This window comes from Notolepis coatsorum (assembly GCF_963971535.1).
Source record: "Notolepis coatsorum genome assembly, chromosome: 12".
In the NCBI taxonomy this organism is placed as follows: domain Eukaryota; kingdom Metazoa; phylum Chordata; class Actinopteri; order Aulopiformes; family Paralepididae; genus Notolepis; species Notolepis coatsorum.
In genome coordinates, this window is record NC_140176.1 from 56637043 (window position 1) to 56649918 (window position 12876).

The window sequence follows — 12876 nt, forward strand, 5'->3', positions numbered from 1 at the left end:
CTGCTGCTGCTCGTTTCAACCAGAACAGAAAGCCTCAGGGGATGGAGTCTATGGCATAGACAAAAGAACTTTCCAAGTGACATTTTCATCACTTCGCTTCCACCAATCCAAATGAACACACATGCTGACATCAGTACTGTAGGTTTCAATAGAATCCCTCAGCTAACCTTCTCGTGCATCTGTTGGTCTTTTATGGGTTCATTATATGGCGGGGGAGAGGAGACGACGCGAGACAGTCGGAAAGGCCAAACATGGGCGGGTTTTCTTCCCCAGATTGACATATTGTAAAGACGGCACGACGCCGAGGGCCAACAGACTCTACTGTAAAACGTGTCCGGAAAGTTTAAAAAATATATATATATATATTCTCTAACCGCCCTCTTCAACTTCCGAAAAGGTTCGAAATTGCCTCCGCCTGTTGCATAGAAGGGGTGGAGGAGAGGAGAGTTGACGAGGTGAGGAGAGATGATGAAAAGAGAGATGGGAAAAGGGTTGGGGTGGAGAAAATAGGGGAGAGGTGATGAGAGGAGAGGACAGGAAAAGGCGGGGGTCAGACCGACCGACAGACAAACAGAAAGGCATGTGTCCTTCACATGCTCCCATCCATCTCCATGTAGAGCCGCTAACAAGCATCTGTGTAAAGGATCATGGGTAATGTAGTGGCCCCTGAGGGCCGTCCCTCGGAGACCCCCCTGTATCAAGCATCAAACCCTCGGCAAACCCCGGCCAGCTTCCGGGACTAAGTCGCCGCGGCACGCACGAACCTGGCCCGCTGGCCAACCGCAGGCATGGTAACTGTATTGACAGTTCACTCTGGGGAGACCAACGACCTCTTTTTTTTTTTTAAAGGCAGGCCGATTCTGCAGATGTATGGTCTTCTATCGTTTGCTGCTGTCCTTCAAAACATCACTTTAAAAAGGAGAGACTACACTCTCGGTCGGCGGGTAGACGGGGACAGGACGGTTAGAATATCATCAAGGAGAGAAAGAAAGGGGAGGGGGGTTGAAGAAAGAAAATGAAAACACTTTATTATTTTTTGTGCTGCTGTGACATTTGAAATATGTACGTGTATAGCAAGTCATCGTTGGTGGACTCATTAAGAGTTATGGGGAGAACACATTTCTGGGAGTAGTTTCCACGGCCCACGCTCTCAGCTGCGAGTGGAAAAGTGGTACCCGTCCCAAGCGTTACAGGCTTATACGGTGGAATAGCGCTCAAGCCCTTTTGGCTGCTAGAAGGGCCGTTTGTGTCAGAGGCTATTTGTTTTTCCCCTCTGCTTTATCCCACAGCTCTTTCGACACAGGAATGTCTCGTCTCCAAACACAGCCTGATGCCTAATGCCTTGGTGAAAAGAAGGGGGGGTGGACGTAAACGCGCACGTAAACCACCTCTCCTCCCCCCCCTCGCTTGGCCTCCACTGCAGCACTTGTGGCCGGTGTTGTTGCACAGAGAGCGATGAGCCCTCCTCAAATCCGATGTTCAGAGGAGATTCTCGACGACCGAACCCCCCCCCCCCCCCCCCCCACGCCGGGCCCGACGCCAGCGTCTCCTCTGTTCTCCTGCTCCTCGTTGTTTTCAGACAGGAGATGAAAGGCGCCGCCGATGAAAGAACACCTGTCAGGCTACCGTGTGTGTGTGTGCGCGCTCTCGCTCCGGTTGGCTTGGGACGTTGGAAACGTGTTAAAACGTCTATATACGGTAAGGGTTCATCTGCATCTTTTTTGACTGACGTCGGGGGGAAACCCAGTAATCCGGGCTTACGCCGTGCCCCATGTTTTGGCTCCGGCACGTCCACAACTAGTGAACCTGTAGACAGATGAATTTTTATTTTCAGTTTATAACATGTCTCCCTTTTTCCATAACTCTGTCTTAATTGGATTGTGAGGGGGTTGATGGCTTTCCCAGCCACCTTAACTGTTTTGGCCTCTTGTGCTCTCTGCGCTCTCTACCCCCTCCCCCTTCCATCCATCCATCCATCAATCCATCTGTCCCTCCGGATGTTTGGTGTGTGTGGGGCTTTCTTGCGCTCGCAGGATCTTTGGGATTACAATAGCAATGCGATATGTCACCATGCCTACGCACTCCTGATCGCCGGCCAGGTTTCGAGTTTCTCGCGCTGGGGATAGGAGCTACAGGGCGCCGATGGATCTCGGGGAAAACATGTCCCTTAGCATTTCTTCCAGTGGAAAGCGCATGAGCCCCGGGCGTTGATGCCTCCTAATGATCTCTTCAATTCCACCGGTTTGAAGCGGAGGTTCTGCTTTGGACGGGGGGCTGATGGGGACACGGTCCTCCTCCTACTCAACTGGACTTAAGTTCTCCAGCCTTCTGGCTCCGAAAACTGAGCGGCATCTCCCAAGCGCAGGAGTCTGCGTGGCCCAGAGAAAGCGCCCGAGGACTGCTTCTTGGCAACGGACGTCCGCAGACATTGCATCACTGACAGAGGTATGGAGGGAAAACAAACTTAAGACTAAAGAAGACAACTGCTCCCTCCTTCCCTCGTCTCCCAAAGAAACCACGGCTGTGGCATTGAAAAAGCATCTGTGCTCTGCTCTATATAGGATTTCTGACTATTAGAACCAGGCCAACTCTAAATCATACAACCACATACAACAGCCTGAAAAGCAATGCAGTGACTTTCACTTGTAGAGGAGATGTTATTATTATACCTCTCAAGATCCCCCATCTCCCCTTCTCCTTCTCCATCTTCTTCTTCTCATCCTCCTCCTCTTAAGAGGTTCTCTCAGTTCAGCTAACTCTGGTTCTGGGCTGCCGGTGGACAAGAGAGAGAGAGAGCGAGAACGAGACTAGCCCTGGTTCTGGGAAGAGCGCAGGAGGTCGTTTGGTTCACGAGGAGGAGGAGGAGGAGGAGGAGGAGGAGGAGGAGGAGAAGGTTGAGGTTGGTGACCTCACAGAGAGGGCAGAGCGAAAGCCGGGACAAACCAGAGGGGGCAGAAGCGAGAAAGAGACCAAAGAAAACAAAGTAACGACCACCGCTCAGCAAAGGTCACCCTCATAGAATGACACAGCCCCTGATGAAGCTTGGCAGACACGGCTCAAAGTCTGTATTTATAAACCCGCACAAGCACTGGATCCACTGTGAAATCGGGAGGCTCAATGGTTTAGCGTGCGCCGACTTGGAGTGTTCCGAGACAAAACCGCCCTGCCTCCTGACCTCAACACAAAGGAGGAGAGAGAGAGAGAGAGAGAGCGGGAGTGGGTGATAGAGAGAACGGGAGAGAGAGAGAGAGAGAGAGGGAGAGAGAGATGGACAGAATGAAGGTTTTGTGTGCATTCCAGACGGCCTGTGGTCCTCTGGAGGGATGTGCAGCTTATGATTTGCCGGGAAAATGACAGCGGTAATAAAAACATGATGAGAAACATTCTTTCGGCACACAAAACAGGGGAATTGGAACCAGTGCTCTAACGGAACGGGCCGCGGAACCAGAACAGGCTGGCGATTGCCATTAAAAGCCCACGGCCCGGCACCACATCAACGGCACCGAGGAGGGGCCCTCAAGCCGGGCTCACCCAGAACAAAGCGTGGAAAGCGAGCTACAGTAACCCCCCGTACCCGCTAACCCGAATCCATCCAGGGGCCGGTCACAAGAGATGTGTTTAGACCCACAGCGCATAAGTAGTACATGCTGTAAATCCATGACATGTTCAACCAGAGCGCTCATACCGTCAGAAATAGCATATTGAAAAGGATAGTATCCTGCTCCACAACTGCACTACATGTTGGGAGTCCTGGTTCAATCGCTTGTACCGTAAACACTTTGGACTTGGCAAATATACATGACAAGGCTATCATTACTACCAACACTGTATTTTATTTCAACCAAAGTCACAGAGAACGGTCTATGGTAGGAAGGAAGGGAGCAAAGGAAGGAGGGATGACGAGAGAGGGACACAAATGGCCCGGTGACTCAATCGCTCGGTTCGACCCGCCGGTGCGACTGTGACACGGCCATGGCAGGGGACAGGGGACCAAGAAAGACAGCATCTCTCACCTAGGTCGAATCCACTACTATAGTCAGCGTCCTCTGGCGACGAGGAGATAGAGATAGAGAGAGAGAGAGAGAGAGAGAGAACAGAGGCCAGGAGAGAGGCACAACATCATGTTAGAGAGTACAGTAAAGAGACATGACAGAAAGACACCTACCCATGAAGGCACACACACTGTACAATTGTTTAAAAGCAACAATACGACAAGGAAATTAAACCACAGGTGGAAAAGCAAACATCTACACAAGACGGACATCAAGGTTATTTTTTTATTTCCTTTTACATGAATCGTGTAATGCAGCAATGGGATCGTTATGCGACTTTAGTCTACATTTTGTAGCTCATGGATGTGCCAGTGAATCTATAGCGGTAGCGTTAGCCTGTGAATGAGCTCAGCACGAGGTTATGGGAGGCTTTCAGTATGCGTGTGAAGGGATGCGTCTGCACTCCAGGCTGTGGTTAGACGGTGTCCGCTCTAATGAAAGTGATCGGTTAGCCGGTGAAAGATGAGGCTTTCCCGCCGGCGGACTATATGCCAATAACCTTTCGTCTCTGACGATTCCTCCGCGCAGTGCGAGCGGAGAAATTGACAGTGACGCCTGACTTTCCTCTTTAAACAAGCGCTTGGCTTTGACGCGAAGGGACGGGCCAAACAAAGAGGGATGCGGTGAAGAGGTGAGCCGGACGTAAACAACCGCCGCCGCCCTCCGATATGTTGATGGTAACACGCAATGATAATGGAGCGGTTTCGCTGTTGTTGTGCTACAGAGCGAACAGCCAATGACCTATTGGCATGATTCTGTCCAATGCGAAAGCAGGGGGTGGGGGTGGGGGGGGGGGGGTTATAGTCGGACGAGTAGCAGTACCTTCGATCTCCTCGGCTACGAGTGCAGGGAAAGCGAGGGATGAGAATGAATCAAAGTTAGGGAGAGTGAGGGATTAAAAAGAGGTATAGGCGGAGAGAAGAGGCGAGGGAATAAAGAGAAAGACACCTACCAAACTCAACCGTCACCTCGCCTTAGAAAAGCAAAAGGAAAAAGAAAAGAAAGAAATACAAAACACAATGAGTTAAAATTGGGAAATTAAACACATAAAATCTGACTTTAGGTCTAAATCTACACAGCTGTATGCATTGTGTACACTAATATACCACACACCGTGATGACAACATTATACTCACGTCTCGTTACGGAGTTGAGTCATTTCACAAACATACTTGTTCAACTCATGTAACTGTTAATGAATTATACTGTATAGATACTGCTTGTACTGTGTGTAAGCTTATCACTATAGTATAAGTGACTACTAGTATATTTATATGCAATACTTCTATTGGGAATAGACAGCCTTTATACACAGGGTTTACCTATTGACAGGTTATCTGTGTCTGTGTCTGTGGTGCGTCCATGGTCACTTCATAGAGAGACACTGAATCCTGAATATTCAAAGCTGCTATGGGCCACTTGACAATGTGTCCAAAAAGAATTCTTAACATGCAGAGATGAAAATTGTTTGGACTTTCTATATTTGGAAGTAAGATTACATTAACTATTCAGAGTGCATTACCTAAGCAGGGAAATGTAGTAGGTACATTTGTGGCAGGCTAAGAAAGGTATTGCAATGAACTGTAGGCGTACAGTATGGCATCCATACCCAACCTGAACACATTTAACAGTCAGTGCCAGAGAGATTGGAGACAAGATCTTCCATGATGGTAGCTGCGGTATGGAACGTGTGTTCGTCCCATTATGTGTGTATATGTGTGTGTGTGTGTGTGTGTGGGGGGGGGGGGTTATCTGTATCCTTCCCCGATACAGGGAACATTTGGAGGCAGTTAAAGATGCTTCCTCCGCCCTTCATGTGTTCCCAATTCCGCCAAACAGGATTAAATCAAAAACACACACACGCACACACATATATATATATATATATAACACCATCCATTCCTCCATAGCCGACATCTCCTTACAGCGCCATGCTCATTTCCCAGGACGCACCTCAGCCCGGGGAGATGTTACATCAGGGCCGTAGGTAATGGCTAGCCATAACAGCAGTCAGGAGCGATCACAGCAACAAACGCCCTTTTTTCTCCTCCCGGGCGCTTTTTATGCTACAGGGTCAGCTTGCATCTGGTGTTTTGTGTGTGTGTGTGTCTGTGTGTGTGTGTGTGTGTGTGTTTGTGTGTGTGTGACTGTGGTGTAATGTGAACCCCCTCTTGTCTTTATCTGACATCTTGTTTCACATGTTACTGTGTGTTCACTCTGATGCTGCCTCCTCCCTTTGTAATGAAACGTCTTAAGTAAAAACAGCTTCTTAGAAGACGCTTTCTGAGAAACAGTGGCTGAGAGAGATAGATGGAGAGAGGGAGATGGAGATAGAGAGAGAGATGGAGAGAGAAACAGAGGAGGGATTAGATATATATTGGATAGAGGGAACATGGAAACATGAAAAGGAAGGAACGAGAGAAAGAAAAATGTGTGCGATTACGGGTATCAGCTACTGTATGATCCTTCAAAGAGCTGAGCTGAACTCATTACACTGTGGATGGCTTTCATCTGTCCTTTATCTAGCCACACACACACACAGGAACATTTCGCGAAGCCTAATGGTGTCAACGTCGTGACCTCGTTTGCCCGGCATTCCTCAGCTAACGAAACACTGCATGTCCGTGCGATAACGCCACAGAAATGCAAATCGGCGTGGGGGATTGGCAGTCTGGGAATGCCGGGGAGTGCTGGGAGCGGAAAAACCTCGTCCCGCCTCTTTCGCTTACAAAAAAAGGAGCCTGACATTTCGCCCCGGCTGACCGAAGTAACATTTTGAGAGGGGAAGTCGGAGCAGGGCTAAGTAGTCCTGCTGTTGTCGTTATATCGACGGTCGAGCCCAGCAGTGACACTGACAGCCGAGCCTATCATTTAGCGGAGGCCAGGAGCCATGGCCGCCCACATTGTGGCAGCGCAGCTCTCTCTCCCTCCGAGTGTGCAGTCGAGCCAGGCCGCCGTGTCTACCAGTCGACCGGCGCTGGGGGGGGGGGGGGGTTCATGGGCGACTCCCTCCCCGTCGGAAAGTGACACGGAGTGTGGGGTATAATATAGTATGTGGCCCACATGCCCCGAAGGCCTCGCCACAGAGGATGACAGAAGGGGTGAGGGTTAGGGATGAAGGGGCACAGACGGGAGGGACGTACGTATGTGTGTGGGATACAAGGAAAAATGAGAAGAGCATGACTCTGCATTGACTCTGGGCTGATGGGTGCCTGGGAGATAGGATGGAGGATGGGGTAGAGAGAGATAGGTGGGTATCTACCTGCTGTTGTGATGGTTGCACAGGGACAAGACGTGTATCTATTTGATGTTGTGATGGTTGGATCTTGTGAACAGGGACAGGAAGTGTATCTATTTGATGTTGTGATGGTTGGATCTTGTGAACAGGGACAGGAAGTGTATCTATTTGATGTTGTGATGGTTGGATCTTGTGGCCAAGGACAAGAAGTGTATATATTTGGGTGGCCGGGTAGCGCAGCAGACTAAGCGTCTGTCTACCACCGCAGAGACAGTGGGATCGAATCCAACTCCGGCTTGGTCGGTCGTCCATACTGACACAATTGGCAGTGTCAGCGGGTGGAAAGCCGGTGGGGTGGGTCCTGGCCGTTGTAAACAGCGACTCCTACAGGTCGGTTAGGGCGCCTGCACAGCGAGGGAGGGAACTGGGGAGGGTAGTGTGATCCTCCCACGCGTTACACCTCCCCAGTGAGAGTCCTCGCTGCCAGGTGAAAAGAGGCTGCTGGCTGTCTCCACATGTGTCGGAGGAAGCATGTGATAGACTTCAGGGCTCCCTAGACGGCAAGTGGGGGGCAAATGCGCGCAACTACCAGGAAGGGGAGGGGGGAATTGGCATAACGACTAAATTGGGATGGGAGAAAAAAATACAGAAAAAGGGAGGAGAAAAGGTAGAAAAATAAAAGTGTATATATTTGATGTTGTGATGGTTGAAGAAGTGCAAGTGGAATCGGACGTTGGTGGAGGGTGGAGACTAGGGGTGGGACGATACATCGATCCAGATCGATACATCGATCTAATTATCAATTATCCAATAGGATCGATGCAACGTAAAAAGATCGGTTCATATCGATACTCTTATTTTGAAAATCCCGTGGCAAGTGTCATTTACGCCCCAAGCGCAGCTCCGGCAGCTGGATTCATCAGATCATCACGCGAGATGTGAAAACTGCCATCTGGCAGAGTCAGGTTAGCAGGATGGCTAATGGCTATACGCCCAACAACAGCAGCAGTAGCACGTGAAGCGCCTGTGTGTGTGTGAAGACCAGTGTTGGGACTAACGCGTTACAAAGTAACGCGTTACAGAAACGAAGTTACTTTTTGCCGCAACTAGTACTCTAACGCATTACTTTTGAAATTCACTAACGCTACTTACGTTACTGAATGGTTTGTTAGTTCGTTACTGCGTTCTTTTTATGTAGATTCATAGCGAGCGTCCTTATTTCGCCTGCGTTTGTTTTGTTTACTGTAGACTGAAAGGAGCTATATAAAACGTATAAAGCGCTATATAAAAGTATTATTATTATTATTATTTCTTTCCGTAGCCTCATTCTGGTTTTCGCACTTCTGATTGGCCACTGACGTTCTGAAAGAAATAGACGCTCTCTACAGTAAACAACAAGAGGACGCTCGCTATGAATCTACATAATAAGAACGCAGTAATAATAACGAACTAACAAACCATTTAGCAACTACTTGGAGAGATAATTAATATACAACATGGAAACGAGATAAAGAACATGTTTGAAGGGCTGCTGGAGTCAACTGGACTAACGTTACATCTCGACCACCGCAGACTGGTGACGGTGAGTGCAATGTGTTCACTGAAACTCAAGATCAACGGATTTTGACTGTACGAAATCTGCCAGGGAATCTCATAATACTAATCAAACAATATAAATATAGTCCTTTCATGCACAATTGATATCCTAACTATTCTAACGTTGCAATGCTTTGATTGATATCTTAAACAACGCTGCAAGATGGTTATGAATGAATTAATGAATGGATGAATGAATGAATGAATGAAAACTTTATTTAACAGATTGCAGAATGGGTACAATACAGTACGGCTCAATACATACAATTGTTAAGGGGATGCAGACCTGAGAAAGACGTTTGTCTTGTTTCCATCAGGGTCCCCCATTTTAAATAACTAAATAGTTACTTTTCACAGTAACTCATTACTTTTGGGTGTAAGTAACTAGTACAGTAACGAAGTTACTTTGAAATGAAGTAACTAGTAAAGTAACTGAGTTACTATTTTTCAGTAACTAGCACAACACTGGTGAAGACATTACAGCAGGGATCCAGAGTGTGCCTATGGTCGCATTTTGCGACCTTAAATAAGTCCCTGCTTTTCCCCCCCGCAACAGGCACCTGAATCGAATCATATTGTATCGTGGCAGACTTTGTGATATCAGCAAATATCGTATCGTTGTCTAAAGAATCAATATCGTATCGTGATGAAACTGGTGATTCCCACCCCTAGTGGAGACTATTACATAATGCTGTAGGTTTTCATCACAACCTGTCGTCATTATCACCCCCGTCATCCTCACCGCACAACAACGTAGCCGGGGGCGGCTGCCGTCCAGAAACTCTTTTGATTTCCTGATGAAAGGAAGCGTGGAACAGGCGCTCCGTCGGTTTAGCAGCGCGTCCTAAAGTCTCTCCTTTCCCGTGCACTTTGACGCTTTTCTGAGTTTTTTTTACCTGGCGAGTTCAGCCGGCCAGTCAGTCACTCAGCGGGCGGCGCCCCGGGCCAGGACGGAGCTATATCTCCTTACGAGGGGGGAAGAGGCTGTGGAATGACCCCTAGTCAACACCCTCTGAATGGGCCTGAGTTATGGGCTGATGTCACCCCGTCAGTCGGCCAACTCCGTCATAACAGCTAGGATGGCCTTCCCCCTTGAGCAAACTGGACCTCCCCTCGCCTCTCTCTATTTTATTTTATTACCAAGACAAGGCCGGCAGAACTTTTCCAGAAGACACACGAAAACGAGATATTTTTCATACGCCTCTTTGGCCTTTGATCGGAGGGCTGATTATTTAGTGTCTGGATGAGGGAAATGAATGAGGGCAGAGAGAGAGAGAGGGAGAGAAGAGAGCTGGTCTACATTAGAAGGCCGCGCCAGTCTTCATATGATGAGTTTTATATTGCAAAAACGTTACGACAAGACCATCCCAAAGTTTATACAGGAAGATTAATAACACTCAGCACTTCTAGGATACAGACTGTGGAATACCCCGAGGGGTTTTAATATCGGGAGGCCGGCTCCACGGGTGGTCTCTCTCTCTCTCTCTCTACGCGGTTACCTCTGCACCTTTAAGACTCCTCTCTCCGTTCTGCTGCCTAAACCTGTTCCTCCTGCGGGCCTGTGACTGTTTAAGAGTTGAAAAATGAAATGGACGGACAAATTGAACGCAGGGCCAAGTTCACGGGCCACTTAAGAACCAATCTTGGACGCCGTTTAGGAGTGGAAAAGATGGAGGGGGAGAGAGAGAGAGAGAGAGAGAGAGAGAGAGAGAGAGAGAGAGAGAGAGAGAGCGAGAGAGAGAGAGCGTCTTGATGATGGAGTGGTAACTTGTGAAGAGAGACAAGAGACGAAACCCAAAGGTGAGCAATAAGTGTGTCCACGTTTTTGGCAGGCAGTGTACCTAACTAGGCAATCAGACGGCGGAGAGGGTTTGCATGTCAGACAGGAGGAGAGACGTGCTGTAAGACGAACCCAGAGAGCTGTCAGGATGTACAGAGAGAAGAGAGGGGATGGTGGGGGGCTGGACTGGAGGAATGCCAGATATGGATACAGGCAAGGTGGGAGCAGGCAGATGGGCCTATTTGACAAGTTACCTCGGTACGATAACTGATCCACTGCACTGTAACGGACTGCTAAATAAGTGTCTGTAACGAGGCAATTGATAGTGCTTTAAACATCAGCTTCACGACTGAGGAATGCATCGCGGGTGCAGAGCGAAAGTGCAAGAGAGGGAGGAGATTATTTATATCCCCTAAAACGTTAGGCGTAAATGGACACGGCTAAGCGACGCTCGCCTGCGGACCCCCTTCGCCAAGATCAATATTGTTCCAGCCGACGGACTGGAGAGCTCCCGGGCTTGGAAACGCAGAGAGAGAGAGAGAAGGAGGAAAAGGACCCCCCTCCCTCCTCCTCCTCCATCCTCAACCCCTGTCCTCCCCTCAGTAGCGGCAGGGTCGGGTCGCCTTCAATTAGGATGTAGTTTATGGCCCCCAGGCCAAGCCAAGCATGCATGTGTGAGGCCCAGACCCAACTAGTGTAATAACCCCCACCCCTCCATCCATCCTCCCTCCCCGTGTCTCTCTGACCTGGGCCACCGCTGCTCCACAGGGTCACATTTGCTACTGAATGTGACCCCCTCACTGCTACTCACTGCCTCCATCTCTCCTTCCTCCCCCGCACCCCCCCAAAAACCCCAGTTATATTAGTTCTCTGGTTCTCTCCCTCCATCTCTCCCTTCCTGCCCCCCCCCCACAGCCCAAACCCCCGTTATAGTTCTCTGGTTCTCTCTCTCCCATCTCTCCTCCCTTCTGTTTAAGACTTTTTTCTACTCCCTCCATTTCTATTCCCTGCACTCATCACTTACACCTGATCCTCATCCAACTTTTCCTTTTGAGGTTTTTCTTTAGCTTTTACTCTGGGATATTAATATTTGTAAGAGTGTGTGTGTGTGTGTGTGTGTGTGTGTGTGTGTGTGTGTGTGTGTGTGTGTGTGTGTGTGTGTGTGTGTGTGGTTGTGTGTTCGCGCACTTGTTTTCCTGCCATTGCGGGGACCGAATGTCCCCACAAGCGAAAACAAAGTATCCTGCGAGGTAGTTTATTTTAGGATCCAGCGGTTATGGTTAGGATTAGGGTAACGTTAGGGTAAAGGTTAAGCTTAGGCATGTAGTCGTTATGGTTACGGTTAGGGTGAGGTGTTGGGGAAAGTCTATGGAATGTCCCCACAACACATGAAAACATGGGCGTGTGTGTGTGTGTGTGTGTGTGTGAACAGAAAGTGGACTGTTATCATCGCCTGGTCATTCATCACGTCCCGGGACAGGCGCGCCAGGGGACTCCCTGATACTTCTACGAACACAACCTACACACGGCTAATATTTACGGTATGCACTGACATATAGGGAGAAAGTGGCGGAGAGACTTATGCTCTTCTGCTTAGGGCCGCTCTACAGCCGTCGTTACGTTTCGCACACCTGCCCTCTGAGCGTGGAGAGCGCTCTACACGTCCCATAACTCACGGGGGGAACGGGGCCGTTAAAGAGGAATAGTAAAAGGGAACAGAGCAGCACTGTCTCCCTCAAACTTTTTCTCATTTATTTTTTTTAAAACAGGCTATTTTTGGCCGTCCAGCGCCGCGTACAGCGCAGCCAACGTGCGGTCGAACATAACTAGGAAATGACAACATCCATAATTCACTTGAGGTTTTTTGATCGGAGGTATAAAAAAAAAGAAAAGAGGAAAAAAAAGAGGCTAAGTTTAGGAGTGTTCAACTTAGCTTGTGCTTGTTATTACAGCGCTGCTAAATATCGAGTGTGTCACGTTACATTAAAGACTCGTCGCCATGTCGGCTAGCGCCTGGGGCGAGTCAAGCGGAGATTTCCTACGCCGCACAAAAAAAAAAGAAAGAACCAATGCCAAGGGCGCGCTGGGGTTCGCTCCAAAATGGCCGCCGTGCGACCACACCTGGCCTCGGCCAAATGCAGCAACGTCTGTGTATGTTCTCCTCGAGGCGCCCCGCACGTGTGTTTGGGAAATACGGAGGGAAGCGGGGG

General features: G+C 49.1%; 1 protein-coding gene across 1 annotated transcript in view; it reads right to left on the minus strand.

Annotated features, from left to right (window-relative positions):
• The window catches only part of mpp7a (MAGUK p55 scaffold protein 7a), a 208329-nt gene that overhangs the window by 21875 nt on the left and 173578 nt on the right, over positions 1–12876 (minus strand). The gene's annotated exons all lie outside the window — the stretch shown is intronic.